Here is a 16,749-nt window from a genome sequence, read left to right on the forward strand (position 1 = left end):
AGGCTTAATCTCTGGTCTGCCAATCAGACAATGGAAAAACATTGAAGGAATAAATTGCTGTCTCCAGTCCTCCTGCCTGTCTCCAGACAGGCAAACCCACATCCCCAAGAGAACATGTTCTGCCCAGGTTCAGCCTTTGGGACAGGCACTATTCCCCCAAAAGGCCATCCTTTTGCAACGCACAGTGACCTGATGTGGTTAGGGGATGGACGCCATGCAATACATTTCCTCAGTGTTTCCCCTTTCCCTCTGTTCACACACTGGAGCCGCCTCCTTTCTCTGGAGGTTTGCTCAGGTGCCTTTGCCATCACCAGTGCCTGCAGTTACACCAGATTAACAGAGCAGAGACTTAATCCCTATTTTACTAATAATTCTGAGGCTCCCTCTTGACAATCAGTACTTCTCCCTTGCTTTTGTTGTGCTCGCTTCTTTTATTTTGCTTAAACAGTCTTGGCAGTAATTCTGTTAACTCACTGTCTCTTTCTTCTCTGAAAAACTGCTGCTAAATTTCAGCTGAAAGTGTGCAGTGGACAAGGAAAGAGCCTGGACTGCAGTGTCAGAAGGCTTGAAAGCCTCATCACATTTTTGTTCCAGTTCATAAAGCTACTACCCCTGGGGGTGGGATGGAGGGGAAGATGCGGATGATGCCTGAGCCTTAGAAAAGTGCTGCGTGACTGGTGCTAGATCAGTCCATCTGGTGGTTCGGCTTCTTTATGGCTTGCTGTGAGACAATCACACGGCTCCCTTCACGCGTGAAAGAAGCAGAGAAGACAGAGGGTCGCTGCTGTGATCTGCAACGTGGTACTGTCTGACACCACCGACAGGCTGAGTGTCACCCCAGCCTGCCAGTGCACCAGGGAGAGAGCAGCAAGAGAGGAGCAGCAATACCTGGGCAGAGGAATAGGAGGAAGAAGGAGGCAGCAAAACCTGAGCAGAGGAATGGGAGGAAGAAGTCTCGCTTTCTTCAGTGACACACAAGATTCGTGATTGTCAGTGTTTGTCAGGCAACTATTCTTCCTCCTGAAAATGATTAACAGCTGGGGAACTTTTGCAAACAAAAACAATGGAAATGCTTGTTCCTGTTTCAGCTGCACTTGGTGACTCCCTGTCTTCTCTCTGTCAGGCTTCCCCCCACAGATTCCCTTTTATCTCTTGACAGAGGTAGGGACCTGGCATGTGACTGCCATGCTCTCAGGGCCACCAATAAACCCTTCACTGCTTAACCCAAGAGTTTTCCAGTGTGCAAGCCCTGCAGGCTCTTTGCTTTGCCATTTAGTTCTCCACAAATGTGCAACAGTTCAAAAGTCCAACAGGCTTTTGCAGAAGTTTCTAGCCCCACTGGTCTCATATATCAAGACTGCACAAGAGATAAGAAATATATTCAAAAGAGTAACACTCCCACCTGATTTTCCCCAGTTCAGTTTCCTTACCAATTTAAAGTGTCAGACTCTTAACACATACAGGAGGCATCTTCTTACCCATCCTTGGGGCTTCTCCTGTCTCCTTCTCTTCTTGGGCAGTGAAACAAACCTATCCTTCATGGTTTCCCGTCGGGCTCCTTCATCTGCATGTTTTGAGGCTATTGGAGGACTGTTATTTTAAGCTGGTTACACTCTGACCAAAAATGCTTCATTTCAGCAGAAAAATATCAATGCGTAGCCTTTCTCCACAATCTTTCCTTTTTTTTTTTTTTCTCTGAAATGTTCCCATTCTGATGGTAAAAAGACTGTAGAGAAGGTAAACAAGGCACTGACTCAAAACGTGATTTGCATGATAGGTATAGGCTATATATATCCTTATATATAAGTATTTACAATATATAGCATAAATACTATATATATGTGTATATATAGAGAGAGTTACATATATAACCTATACATATATATATATATAACGCGGAGTTTGGGAGCACTTCTGACTGAGAAATAAAACAGTAGGTATTACTAGAACAACAACAGAACAAGTAAATACAAAAATATACATTTTTTGTTTTAAAAAAATGAAATGAGATAAAATAAAAATATAAAGAAAAGTCAAATAATATTAGTTATGTTTCCAAATTTTCAATTGAAACTGTTTATTAAAAATTACCTGGCTATTCATTTTAATGCTTTCTGTTGTTCATCAGAGTTGGTTTTAATTTCTTTTTTAAAAAATCTAGACTTCTCAATAAAAACCCTTATTTTCTTGGCAAGAACTGCTTTCTTGTTAGAAATGTGTGACAGCTTCAGTGATGCTCTTATTCAGTGAGCAACAAAACTAAAATAATTGTGATAGGGACAAAGATATGATCTTGTTTGCATATCTCAATTTGTTAGGAGTAACTGTTAAATGCATATGCTATTTACCAAGAGCATTGGTGTAAGCAGTAGAAATAGTAACACTCCCAAAAATGTTAGACTAACACTTCTGAGTCCATCATTTCAATAACAACAATTCTGGATTTTATGCAAAACTTAACACCATTCACTTACTGGTGACCTTCTGGAGTCTGTGTTTTGAAATCGTGGATTGATGTATACCACCACCAAGGAGTAGTGGTATACATTATGGAAACTGAAAGGATTTGCGAGCAAGAGATATATAGAGAAATGCAGCTAGGAACCTTACCTAGTTTCCAAGGAAAGATTTGCACAGAATATGAAAAAGACCAAGGGGCCCTATGGGGCTCCATTTGAGGAGAAGAAACATTCAGTAGCTGGCCAGTAATCTTTGTTAGCTACCTGAAGAATCAAACAGGACAGCATACAGAAAGACTGTCATCTTGCATCATGTAAAGAAGGATTTGTGTGGGATAAGGCCACTGAGAAGAGGGGCAGAAGAAAAACACACTGGTGAATCTCATATGGTTTATATAAACTCCATCATGGACAAGTGTGTGCACATCCTGTAAATCACCAATTTGTGAATCCAAGGAGATGTGTATGTTTCCATTATACATCTCCCTCTCAGATATGCTGTGTGATACACACAAAGACTTCATGAGTGCTGTTGTGAGGTGTAAGCCAAGAGAAAGAAGAAGGTTCTGAGTTGATCTTGTCTTCCTCATTCTTGCCCCTTGCACAGTGTGAACCAGTTTTCTAGGGGGAGATTGCATTCAACAGAAGAACAGCATACTTTCTTCAATCCTGGCCTTCTAAAATAACGTTTTAGAAGATGGAGGATTAAAAAGATTAATGCTCTGAAACTTTTTTTTTTTCGTGTAAATACTCTCCAAAATCTAGAATCCAAGAAGGGGTTGAAACATATATTTCTTTTCTTTTGTGCCTGCCAAGTGACTTTTCTCATTAATAGATCAAGTATAAATAGCCCACACAGTTGGCTCTGGTAATTTTCAAAATATGATATACATAAATTTAACTTTATAATCTCATGATAAGTATGACTGTATGAAGAAATAATAAATGATACACTCCATAATGCAGCTTCAGATGCTGCCAGAATATTTTATTGCTGTAGCAAGATTCATACCACCTATCGCTTGAGGAGTATGGGGAAAATAATTTCTCTTCTTCGGTGCCTTCTCCCAGTGCCCTCCAGAGAAGCCAAATCATTTGCAATAGTCCTTTTATAGGTAAATCAACTGATATTCTGTGTCTGCATTGGTGACTTGGGGCTGAATTCAGCCTGGAGAAGGTAGGGGCTATAGACAGGGAACCCGCTAGGTCATATCAGCTGAGTCCACAAATGCTTTTGGTGTCCCTTGTCTACAACATCACAGAACCACCAGAAGTAGAAGAGTATGAGATCTGAAAGTGAAAAAGTGTTACTCAAGAGGATTCATTTTTCAAAATTGGAGGTTCAGAAGGAAACAAGGGGAAAAAGTGGCTGGATAGGAACAGAGGAGCAGTAGGTGTGGGATGTGGAGGGTGAAAAGTTGCAGAGAAGTCAGCCAGTCTGCACCCAAGCTTTCCACATTCCATGATCTTCTTTCTTCAGTAGCAGAGCTGAAAACTTAAGCCCTAGATACGTACCTCCTTAGGACTGTTCTGGTCCACAGACACTTCTGTGAATACAGTCTCCAGAGACATGCTTATATACCTGCTCATATACATGAGTATATTAAATGAGTACATTACTAACAGCTTGGGTAACACTAACTATTTAACTGGGACAACACACAGACTGGCACAGACAAAAATGCATTTGCTCAGATTTCCAGGTAGGCTTTGCAGCTGATGCAAAGCCCATGAGGAGCCCTTTGTTGCCATGACTGCCCTTCCAGTAGCTTCAAGCTACTTCAAAGAGGCATCGGAAGGGCTGGACCAGGCAGTCAGCCCTTGGGCTCAGCCCTGACAGCAGTACAAAGTGGCACTTGCCTGACTCTTCAGTGTACAGTCACACAGTACTCTCTGCTTACACACATACAAACTGTAATGCTCTAGACCTTTTGTCCTCATCCAACATAGCTGGTGAGTTAGGTTTTTTCCATCTCTTACAAATAAGCAGCCTGCGGTGGTATCTGGGTCAGACTCTGCAATACTATTCAAAGTTCAAACACGTAAAGTCACAGAATTCTTGAGCAATGGCCACAGAGTAGGTGGTGACTTTTCTTAATGAGATAAATGAAAGAAAAGATGCTGTTTTGATGCACAGCTGTTATGATGGAAAGCCCCAGATAATGGGCTGCGTCCTTACTGTGTTCATAAATATGCGAAATGGCATAAGCATCTACAGACCTATTCAGTATCTGTATGATATTATACTAACTATATACATACATACATATATGCATACACAGACACATAGATATAAATATATAAAAGTTGGTATATGTGCACATTTCTTTCTCCCTAGAGCAGACAGAAGCAAGTAGTGGACAGATGAAGCAGATGTTTCTTGATTAACCCAGGAAACGTGATATTTACTGGAATAGAGAATACTACACAAAATTGGCCAGAATGCTGACCTTTGTCAAATATGCAATATCTTCTGGGTCTTATGGGTTACCTGGATGGAAGCACAGGGATAAGGACAGCCTTCTGTTGTCTTTGCCTGGCTGACATACTTTCATTTGTTTGTCCACAGCAAGAACTGATCTCCATCCATTCACCTGCCCTAGAAGAGTCTCAGTCCATTTGTACCTGAACACAACCATCTCAGACAGCTTGAGTTAGATAGTCCAGTAACCTGCAAAGGCTCAAGTGAACATCTCATTTTTCTTTACAAAATTCCCTGATCACACATTCCTTCAGGCCCAGTCTAAAGGCCAAGTCCTGCTTAACAAAAAAAACACCCTTCCCAAACTGGGAGAAACACCCAGTTGCTTCCCAAACCACCTGAGAAACACATCTCTGAAGGTTCACGTTGTTCACTAGAAATCCATCACTAAAAAGTACTGGCTGTAAACTGATGTAAGTTGAGGACACAAGATTGTCTGTCCAAACCCTACATGTAAAGCTTGGTTATGAAAGAAATCAGACTGAGCTGTACTGCATTTAAAATTAACCTTTTAAACACATCCTTTCATTGGGAATGGTATCAGTAAATAAAGCAGTCAATGCCTATGTAGGGGGAGTGGAAAAGAGAAGCACACAAGCAGTGTTTTATCTCTCTTTTTTTTTTTTTTTCTTTTTTCCCTAGCATCAGGAAATAATGTTTGTGTCATCATGGGAAAAGTTACCCACCACACAGTATCTTAAGGCAGGATTTATTCCTTTTTATTGCTACATGTTCCCTCCATTTCTTCACTGGTACAGTTAAGCTCTCTGCCTCATGTTGAGCCCATCCTTACTTTGCCACCTCAGAGCCATTTTGTAACATATGGTCTATTAGGTGTAGATGTGCAACCGCTTACATAACTTAAGGCTTGCTGGAGTACAAAGACCTAAATACACAACAGATGCGCAAATGAACGTGGGGATGAACGTGCTGTGGATACAAAATGATGATGATACTGCTCAGAATCAGATTTATTCAGCTTCTCCTGCAGAGTACACCTGTCTTCTGCTGGCGGTATGCGCAGATCCAGCCAGCAAGGCTTCCTAGTCCAAAACTAAGCTTAGATCTTCCTTCCCTCCTTAGTGCACTTGTGACTCCCTCTCCCACACCTCGTTTGCACAGGGTATCTATGTTTGTCAAAGCATTTCATTTTCATATTCAAGACATACCCCCAGTAGGCTTGAATGTGATACACACAGACGCAAACAAATAAACCTAGATGAGCAAACACAAGTATACCTTGTGGGTTCGCAACAGGTTTAAAACAAATTACCAGAAAGGAGATTGAAAGTCATAACAGCTCTCGTAGTAAGAAAGCAAGTCTTGTTTGCTACTTTGTTCTGGCAGTTCATGTTCCCCTGTAAAGGGTGCTGTGTTCCTCATGCCAGGAAAGGAGCTGCAACCCTGGTCTTCTGCCAGATGGAGCTATTCCAGAGACCAGACATTAGCTCCTGGCTCCTGCTCAGGTAGCACAAAGGTGATGGAGCTGTGCACATCCAGCTGGGAACTATTTGGGCAGTCTTCATGTGGGGTAATTCTGGTATGAGTGAGTTCACACCATCTGCTTTTCCCTCTGACACAAGTATTTGGGCATGTTCAAAAGGGTCTGAGCACAGAGCTCAGTACATTGGGCTCATGCAGGCCAAGACTATCTTTAGGGGACTGCGGCAGTCACTGAAATTTATAAAAGGCCTTTGACTAGTAGAAAAATGAAAATATATCATGAAGCAGATTGTCCAGGTAAAGGTCTAGTTGCAAAGCTCTCTTGATTATTTATGACAAAAAATGACTTCTTTCCAAATGACTGAGGAACCAAGGGAGCTTTCACCCCTTCACATAACACTGCAGCTTCAGGTTCCCCCACATGCCCAGCCCAATACCCCAGTCCACACAGTGGGCCTGGTCCTGCACCACACCTGTCCTTCCCTCACCAGGGTCACACCTGCTGTGTTCACGATGTTTTTACATCTCTGAGACTGCAGTAGCTCTGACAAATCTGGTTCAAAAGTTGGCAGGGGGTAGGGGCTAACAGACAATACAAACACAAGAGCACCATTTCCTTGGGACTTCTTACCTGCATGAAACCAGGAACCTTTTTTCATTGTCTGCAGTAAGCACGCAGATAGCGTGATGTAAAGCAGGCTCTGAGGCAATGGTGGGTCTTTTACCAGCAAGTCTCTCCTATTTAGCATCCTCAATGGCTTTGCTGCCAACAGTTTAATCACCTTAGAAAGCCATGGATCCCTCTAACAGTAAAAGATACTACCTCGAATTACCTCAGCTGCGTCTTCCTGTGGCTATATTGTCAGACATTATCAGCAAATATTTGCTTGTTATAGATTGTCATTGGGGGAAAAAACATGCCAGTCTTCTTGCCTTCCAGGTAAGTAATGCTTTGTTGTTTATCCAGCGAAGATCGTCTCCCTCGAATTGTTCTTTCTGTGTATATTGCTCATCCAGACAGGCTGACAAGTGACAAGCTGCACCCACAAGCAGAAGTAATTCTGAGTATATAAAGGAGCAAAACCTTTATATTTAAAATGGCATGAGTTTGTTTTCTCATTGTCCCTACCTGCATCTTCCCAAACACCATCTCATGGTTTATACAGAGGGTAAGGTAATATGAATGCTGCTGACAATGCAAAGCCTTATTGTTCCTAAAAGGAAAGAAACTCTGCTCTATTCATTAGAAAATGAGAGATTTTGGAGCTGGAAAATTACATGCATTTCAATCACTGTTTCCCAAGTTCAGTATAAAATGATAAAAAGATTCTACCTAATGCTTTAAGCTTCTAGTGCAATTTCACTTTGAAAATATTAAGAAATATTCTATAGTTTTGAGAAAACATCTGACTTAAAAACACCCACATGTCTCCTCTTTTATTTCCTGGCTCCTTTGTATTGTACTACAGAAAAGCTAAAGCCTTTATTTTATTTGGTTAAGGGTAAAGAGAAAGGTAGGAGTTCCAATTGAAATGCAGACACTACCTGCCAACTTTCATGCCTCTCTTTTGAAAGGCACAGAGGGAACAGGCTGAGGCTGCCATGTAAAGTTGTAATACAATGTTAAACACATATTACTAGAAAACAAGATCTTCAGTACAGTAATATGCATAATGACTGGTTTAAGCATAATTGTGAACCATAATAGTAATAAAGCTTAGAGGAAGTACCAGTTCTTAATTAATGGCCCATTCTTTTGGTAAAAGTGCAGCTGCTTTATACCTTAGGTGTATATAATTAAGTGTATCATAAGGTATGGTTACATTTGTCTAATAATCAAGCACTGTAATGGAGTCTCCATGACTAGGTGCTATTTTACTCTTTTTTTTTTTTTATCTGAAGATTAATGAGGCTTGCTCTTAAACAACGTAAACTTCTTTTGAATATAGACATATGCGACATAAACAAGGAAGAATCTGAAGTCTTTCTAACAACCAGTATTAACATGAATCATGCAGAAAAGGGCCTGAGTCTATTACCCACTCTTCCCCTAAACACTGGCTGCATGTTAGAAAAACCATCTTCAAATGCGTTTTAACCTCAAAGCCATTCATTGAAAAACAAATGATCCTGTTTTAGTCCTTTAACAACCAAGAACTAAAATTTTATTTGGAACTGTTTTGCGCTGGCTTAAATACTGATGATGTTTTCTCAAAAACATGAAAATGCATGTTGTGCCTCTCCCCCATATAGGCTTGCCTTTCTCATGCTGTAATTCAGTTCAACATATAAGCCTTTATTCCTTTTTCTATACAGGGAGTCTTGTAACTCGGAGTGTTTTCCTGTTGTGACTGAGAAGATGAGGAATTATAAAAGACTAACACTACAATTTAACGCTTCAGAGAAACAGTGTATATCATTACTCCGCTGTAGCCAAGCACACTAATTAATATTTATTGCACCTGTCAAACCAGTAGCCATGGTCAATCCATTGCTGCAGCAGTTCAATGGGAGGCTGGGCACCATATTTCTCCTTGGCAGGCATGTTTAGGTCATCAACAAAGACAAAAGCCCTTTTCCCCAGTGGAGCACTGTAAACCCTCTTCTTTCTCCTGCAAAATTAAACCATTAATTTTATTCATGTTAATTTTCATCTTACTTTGAAACAGCAGAAGAAAGAGAGAGAGGAAAAAAAAAAGAAGAAGAAAAGACAAGAAAGAAGGAAGGAAAATCACACACTTTCAGGGGAGCCTGCCTGACATTATTATTAGAACCAGTTCTTTTGGAATCCATGACCTTTTATTTTTATCAGATGTGCCGTAAAGGTCACAGAAACATGGGGAGGACATAGTTATAAATCCACATGGAGTTTAATCAAAGATGGCACGTTACTCTGAAGTAAACAACCTAATAAAACTATTCCAGTTTAAATAAAAAAAAAAAAAGAAAAAAAAGAAAAAGGAAAAGACAAATCTTTGTAAAAGACTGTCAACAAAACTGATGAACATGAATGGCTATCAATGGAATTAATTAGGCAAGAGGGATTATAATAAGCGAATTTCGGTGTTGCACCTACAGTAGGCACTTTGGCACCCTGAGTGAAACGCTTTTATTTCCAGCCCTGCGCCTCGTTCCAAAGCATGTCACTGTGCACAGCGTGCTGCTGGGGAGCTGCATTCACTCCAGCTAATTACAAGACAATGAGAACTTGAACTAAAGGCAACTACAGAGCAGATTGCTTCAGTTCTGCCAGTTTGTACCCTGATTGCACTGTGAACACTGGTGACACTGTGAAATAACAGCATAAATGTAAGTGAGCTGAGATATTACACCCTACATTTCAGTATGTAGTATGAAAACAAATTTTAATTACAGGCCCTGCAAGAACTTCTCTTTCTTTTTTTTTTTTTTTGGCCTTACCAGTCCTGGTAGGGCTGTCAGCAAAATGATACTGCGCTCAAGTGTGGACACTAGGTAAGCTGCATAGTAAAAAATAAGATATTTGTCTACTGAAGCTGAATTTGTTGTGCTGACATGTAAAAGTACCCACGCTGCTGAGACATGAGGGTCAGGCAATGCAAGGTTATGAAGTAGAGTTGAAATGGCAGCTATCAAGTGTGCAAGTTGTGAAACAACTGGAAGAGCTCCCAACTAGAGGAGGAGTAATGCATTTTCTTCTTTTGTAGAAGGCAGATACCATCTTATCGAAGCCCAGTGCTCCAGGAGTCCTTGTGAGCACCTAATTCAGATGCCAAGACTTGTAGAACGTACTATAAAATGCTCAGTGAATGGCTATTTTAATATTATAGATGTATATGAATAGCATTCAAGCTTCTCCCTGCAAAAGACTGTGGGCTGGATTTTCAGTATATATGCAATACACAGAGAAATAGATATATGTTTTGAGAATGTTGCTGGCTGTCCAAATAACTCGTTGAAATAAGAACTGGCTGTCAGATCTACTAAGGTACATTTGAAAATCACTCTAGCAGTTACATGACTCAACAGATGTCTAAATACCTTTGGAAATATAACCCTTTATGGTTAGATATATGAGGACAGATGTATACATATTTTTCCTCTCCCACTAAGACTTGTTACTTGAATGAATCTAAACTCACAGGGAAAATTTAGGTCATGCCACACACAGCTTTTAGGCACTCTGCCTTCTTCCACACAGCCCCAGGCTGGATGCTGGAGGCTACTGCATACAACCTGGAGAGAGCTGGTCACTGAAGAGCAGATCCAGAACCACTGCCTGCCCAGAGACCTCAATCACCAGGAGACAGCAAGACTCAGAGCAAGGCAAAATCCCACTTTTTCAGGAGAGTTAGACGCCCCTTTGCTCTCATTTCTTGTTAGCCCATGTAACAGCTTGTTACTTGGTATGAGAAGCGGAAACTGTGCCAACCCCAGAAAAATGCCTGGGGTAGGGCAGTTCTCCTGAGAAATGGCCTAAATGCCAGCCCAGGTGGAGGGGTGCCTTGAGCCAGGGGACACACGGGCAGCTGGGGGCAGAGCACGCGGGGTGGGCTGCGAGCACCCAGGGGCATCAAGGAGCGCGAAGTGCAGGTGTCTGTCTTGTGAGTCTAACCTATATTTCCTGGCTCCTTAATTCCTCCACAGGGTTTATTACGCGAGGCTGATGAAATGTATCAACAGCTACACCGTGGGCTGAAAGTGGAAAGAAGCCATTTTCCCTGAGCAAATAATTATAGAGCTAATTCTCAGGTCTTTTGTCAGCTGTCTTGCCTCTCCCTTAAATGCGGTTGGATGGTTGTTAGCACCATAAAACAGGTTCAAAATAATGCTTGAAATTAATACAGCTTGATTTAGATGACCATTTATTTCACAGCCCTAGTTAAAATGTTGGGGAGATTTAACGGAAGATAAACTTTGTATTTGGCCCTTTAAGCTAGGATAATTCTAGCAGTGCAATGCTTTGTTTAGAGGGCTAAATGCTATGGCATTTTTCCTTTTCTCCGACAAACAAACTGTTAGTTAGCCATCAGTTAATAACGGACAGGTAGAGGTGCTATATCAGAGAATATTTCATATGAGAGAATCACAGGAATCGGGTGCAGAAGAAACTTTTTATGTCATTTGTGTCCTTACCAATACAGAACTGTTTTGTATTCTATACTTCTGTACAGTTCATTTTACATGACCTAAAAAATGCTGCCTTCATTGTTTCTCCTGGAGTCTATTCATTAATGGCAGTTTTTTTCCTAATATGCAGCCTAAACATTCATTACCTTATTATGCTTCACAATGAACTGAATTCAGTGCTTCCAGCATATAGTCGTTATTTTTACCTATCAGCTGGAAATGTACTCTACTGTATGAAAACGTCAGAATTACCATACACCTACTGCCTGATAAAACATTACTCAAACCTTGTAATGTTTTCAAATCTTGAGCTATTAATAATTTAACATAATTAATTCAAAACACTTCACTCAATGTGAACCAGAGAGAGACGATGGGGAAATGATGCATATTCCATCTTTCAAGGGTGGAATTAAATATGGAAAACAAGGAAAAGATAAAGAGCTGCCAACACTTATTTGGAGTGTAATTCACCTGTTTTGAACTCACTATATATTTCACATGTCTAAGACTTTCAACTAACTTCACAGGCATAAATAAAACCCTTTCCCCTATCACAAGTGAACAATTTAACATGGTTAGAGCTGTTTGTCAGGCATAAGAAGAAAAGAAACAAATTAACAAATGGGGGAGATTTTCCTACAAAGGGAAGTAACAATTAAGTAAAAAAAACAGCCTTGTAAGAGATGCTTTAAAATGCAATGCACAGATTCCCTCTTTTTTGTTAATGCTTATCAGCAAACAGTATTGTATCACTAACACTTTTGCTTGATTAAACCTTCTTTGAAAGCAGCTTGTTGTTGCTCTTTTCATGATGGGGCTGCTTTTTAAATTTTATTTATTTAAATCAAGGCTGGACCCAACCATTTTTTTTTTCCTGGTTGGAAATTCTTGCTGTTAGGGAGAACTGCAGGTGCTAAATTATGGCACAATACATTGCAGCTGCAGAAGTGCACCTGGAAAAAATTAGGCTAGTAATGAAAATTTCACCTGAAAAGTGCCAAATTGAAAGTCTCAGAGATTGAATGCTTCCATTAAGCCACAGCTCAGGAACAAACCAAGTAATAAATATTGAAACTTTTTCTCTTTACTTTGACCATGAGTGTTTATTTCAGAAGTGTGTTGCTGTATATTTGGGGAAAGAAGGGACGAACACAGAGAGAACATGTTCATCTCTCATCTCCATTAAATCCCTAGCCAATCTCTACTGCCAATAGAGGTACCAATTAGTGCTAATTGTAGTAGACACTAATAGTGTAGACACCTGTCACTATCTATTGAGCTGAGACCATCAGTAAATTCACAAAGGCCACCAAAAAAGCATCTGGAATAACAATGATCATCATTTTGGTACTGACCCAGTCTGAAATTAAACTGTTGATTCTGAGGTAAAAAAGCTGAGCAATGCTTTTCAAAGGTACAATAATCTAATAAAAGTAATGCACATATATATATATGTATTGTTTTTTATTGCAGAAACACCAAAAATGATACAGGATTGGTTACCATAGCAACAGTGCTTCTTGCACTGCATGGACCAACAATCCCTCACTATTTTGGAGCATTACAATGGATTCATGCTTTATAGAACAAAGCTGATTGGCAAAACCTAAATATCCCCCTGGGTAGTGGCAGGACCTGTGCGGGGAGAGTGATGAACCCCGGCTGGTCCTGATCCCCCGGGCAGCCGACATGCACATCACTCATACCCACATAGGCAACGTTCAGGTTCTACTATTTCATGTGTAATAACGTCATAATTTCATATGTAATATGTCACAATGCAGTGAAAGGTAACCACCTTTCATTTTGACAAAAAGCACGCAGAGTCTGTCAGCTTCATCGCAGCAAGGGCAGTTCAAGGGCCAAGCCCGAGCGTGTTTTCAGGCCAACTACCGATTACGTGCTGTAAGTCATTCCTTTAAATGCTCCCTTCCCTCAGTGTGGTTGTTAGAAAGACAAAATCCCCTTTGATGTGAATCATGCTAAAGCAGCCATCTAGATACAAAACATGCGCTGCTTGGCTTGGGAATGGTAACCAGCACCTGTTGGTCTTGGGGAGCACGTATTTCCTGCAGTTTTTCTGCAAGCACTCCAAGCATGCTCTACAAGCACTACTGGAGTGATAACAAGCCCATAAAACACTGAATGTTAGAGATTACATGTAAGCATGATGGAGAAAAATTAAATCCATTAAAAATCCCTGCCAGGCCATGATTAGCTATTATTATTTTTTAATTCACTGTGCATAAGAGAAAAGCTAACAAACATAAATGAGAGGGAAGTTAACAAACACATTAATTTCCATTTTAACTTAGGCCTCTTGCCTAGAATAAATGGAAGTGGTAACTCATCTAGATGAGTAAGATCTGCTCTGAAACCTGGATGAGGGAGCCCTGCAGAAATACCAACAGGATGCCATTTGTGAGGGGTTTTTCTCTGGTGATGAAGGGAACCGCCAGCAGTACTCATAGCAGGTCACTTTTCCTCCATGTTGAACAGCTGTACAGCCACATATTCTCAGGTAGTTTCTTTGCATGGAAGGAAAAAGGGGACTGGGTGTTTAGAGGGCTCCTGCAAGCTCTCTCCAGCTTGAAGCTGAGCATAAAACAAATTCACAGGAATATATTTAGAATCAGAAAGTCCTTTTTCCGAATACGGAAATATCGCTTTCAGTTCACAAAGTACCTTTTCAGATTTTTGCATGTTGGGAAATCTGCCACAAAGATTCTCTCTGCCTTATAACCTGTCCTAAGGCTTCATTTCTGTCCCAGCAGCAAGCATCAGCTCCAGCAGTGCCCAATGGGCCCAGATATGCTGCTAAGGACAGGCTCTTCCCCTTACTCCCCCCCACAGGAAAGGTTTGCATTAATCCCTACCTCTCCAGGGACAACTTGGATGTGGAGTTCCCTTCACTCACCAGAGGGCTGTGCAGACAAGCATGGAAAAGTGCTGGTTTGCTCCTTGCCTTTCAGAACAGCACTTCATGTTCCCCAAGCAGGCGTGAAGTGATGTGCTTAACAGTGCAACCTACCTTTATGCCCTGATGGAAAATAACACCGCAAGCAGATAAGTTTCTTCTCAGGGCCCTAACTGTACAACCTGAAAACACCTTGTCTGTGAGAGAAGTTGGCAAAGATCGCCCTCTTTTTTTTTTTTTTTTTTTTTAAAAAAAAAAAAAGAATTAAATACAGCCACCAAGGAAAGATGAAGCAGTTCAGGCAAAGAACTTCAAAAACAGAAGCTGTAATAAAACTATGAACATCACTCAACCCACATTTGCTTCAGCAGGTGGGTAAATGCAATCTGCTCTGAGAGACAGGCTGCACAAAAAAAGCTCCAAAGAAGAAGATGAAGTTGCTTCATCAGCCCCTGAAGAGCATCTTGCCCCATCTCATATACCAGGCCAGAATATTTTGACTGACACAGGAGAGGGTACACTCCAGCCCTCGCCTCCCCCTCACTGCCCTTCAGCAGAAGGTTTGGACAAGATACAGAGAAGTACAGGATGTCCTTCCTCCCCCACCAGTTCAAAGAAGGGCAGTCCAATCTTTGTCGTCAGGGAATAAAAGAAATCTCATTTTTGAGAGCACACTGTGTGCGCTAACTGTTAGTCCCCTTATTTATTTGACTGCTTAATTCAGTACGTGACTTCAGGCATGTAGTCAGATGTCTGGTGTTCATTTTCAGTCAGTTGACAAAATGCCTGGAAGTTTGAGTCATTTGATCAAATACTCCACTGAAATAATCACTGACTGAATCACTCTGACAGATCCAGGATGGGTTCTCCTTTAGCTGATTTCTTTATAGACCAGAAAGTTGCCTTGTGCTGTATGTAACTTAAGCACCTCTTTTATCAGGCAGTTTGGCAGTGTTTGTTACACCAAAGGCACTCCGTGTACTTCTGTCACAGCCTCCTGCTGCCTCCAATCTGCCTGAAAACCCTGTATGACTGACTCCCTCTGCCTCTCTCCTCTGGGGCCACCACCTCACTGATCTCAGGGGATGACTGTCTGGATGGATCTGTATTCATTTGACTTCCTTCGTCTTACTTCTGTAGCCAGAGGTGAGCCCTGCCAGGCCCCCCATGAACACCTGCACTGGAGATGTTTTGTGAGGGCTTCCCTGACACCACGACCACCCACAGCTAGGTTCCTTTTTCCAAATTGCTACCTGTGCTTCCAAACATTTAACTTTCAGAGCACCTGCATCAAGGCGACCGCCACCTATACCATACGGACCAAGCTGGGTGCTGTGCCATCCCAGCATCAACTTTTGCTAGACTAGACTGGGTTGATTTGTACATAAAGTGCAACATGCTTTGTGCTGAGGCTTCCAATTTAGTGGCAGATGTTTAGCAATAAAAAAGTTAATAAAATACAAACAATGACCTTTTGTACAAGAACAGTTTCTCTGTTCTTTGCTTTTACAAGTCTCCGTGATCAACTGGAAACCTTAGAATGAAGCTCTGCAACATCTGTACTACAGTTTGATTTCATTCCCAGGAAGTGCTTATAGATGCACACATTAGAGATTCTCTCAGTCTGAGTAAATGTTTCTGAAATGTTCCCTATCTGTTCCAGTGGATGAGAAACTATGCTACAAGTTGTACCACTGTGATCTTGGCCTCTAATGAATAACCACAAGTGATCATGGCAAGGCAGAATCAGACAGAAAACCTCTCTGAGTCCTAAAAACTCTCAAAGCTGTGTAGCTGGTGTTTCTCACTAAAAAGTACATCTCTTTCTTACGGATTTGGAACACCACATTTCAAGTTCTTCAGCAGCTTTTGGCTCAGAAGCAAATATAAAAACAGCATGAGAGTCACTTTCTTCAAAATATTTAACTTTTTCCAGATATTTGTTACTTTTTCTCTTTTTCTTTTTCTTTCTTTCTTTCTTTCTTTCTTTCTTTCTTTCTTTCTTTCTTTCTTTCTTTCTTTCTTTCTTTCTTTCTTTCTTTCTTTCTTTTCTTTCCTTCTTTCCTTCTTTCCTTCTTTCCTTCTTTCCTTCTTTCTTTTCTTTCTTTTCTTTCTTTTTCTTTCTTTCTTTCTCTTTTCTCTTTTCTTTTCTTTTCTTTTCTTTTCTTTTCTTTTCTTTTCTTCTTTTCTTTTCTTTTCTTTTCTTTTCTTTTCTTTTCTTTTCTTTTCTTTTCTTTTCTTTTCTTTTCTTTTCTTTTCTTTTCTTTTCTTTTCTTTTCTTTTCTTTCTTCTTTTCTTTTTCTTTTCTTTTCTTTTCTTTTCTTTTCTTTTCTTTT

General features: G+C 40.6%; 1 long non-coding RNA gene across 11 annotated transcripts in view; it reads right to left on the minus strand.

Annotated features, from left to right (window-relative positions):
* The window catches only part of LOC310893802, a 51,921-nt gene extending 35,530 nt beyond the window's left edge, over positions 1-16,391 (minus strand). For 7 of the 11 annotated variants that reach the window (XR_014579305.1, XR_014579306.1, XR_014579307.1 and 4 more), the window contains exon 1: positions 1,431-16,391. This is a non-coding gene — a long non-coding RNA (uncharacterized lncRNA). The remainder of the gene's footprint in view (positions 1-1,430) is intronic. The other 4 variants (XR_014579301.1, XR_014579302.1, XR_014579303.1 and 1 more) reach the window with 1 other exon arrangement.
* Positions 16,392-16,749: the final 358 nt, after the last annotated feature.

Source organism: Anser anser (assembly GCF_964211835.1).
Source record: "Anser anser genome assembly, chromosome: 1".
NCBI classification, from domain to species: Eukaryota; Metazoa; Chordata; class Aves; order Anseriformes; family Anatidae; genus Anser; species Anser anser.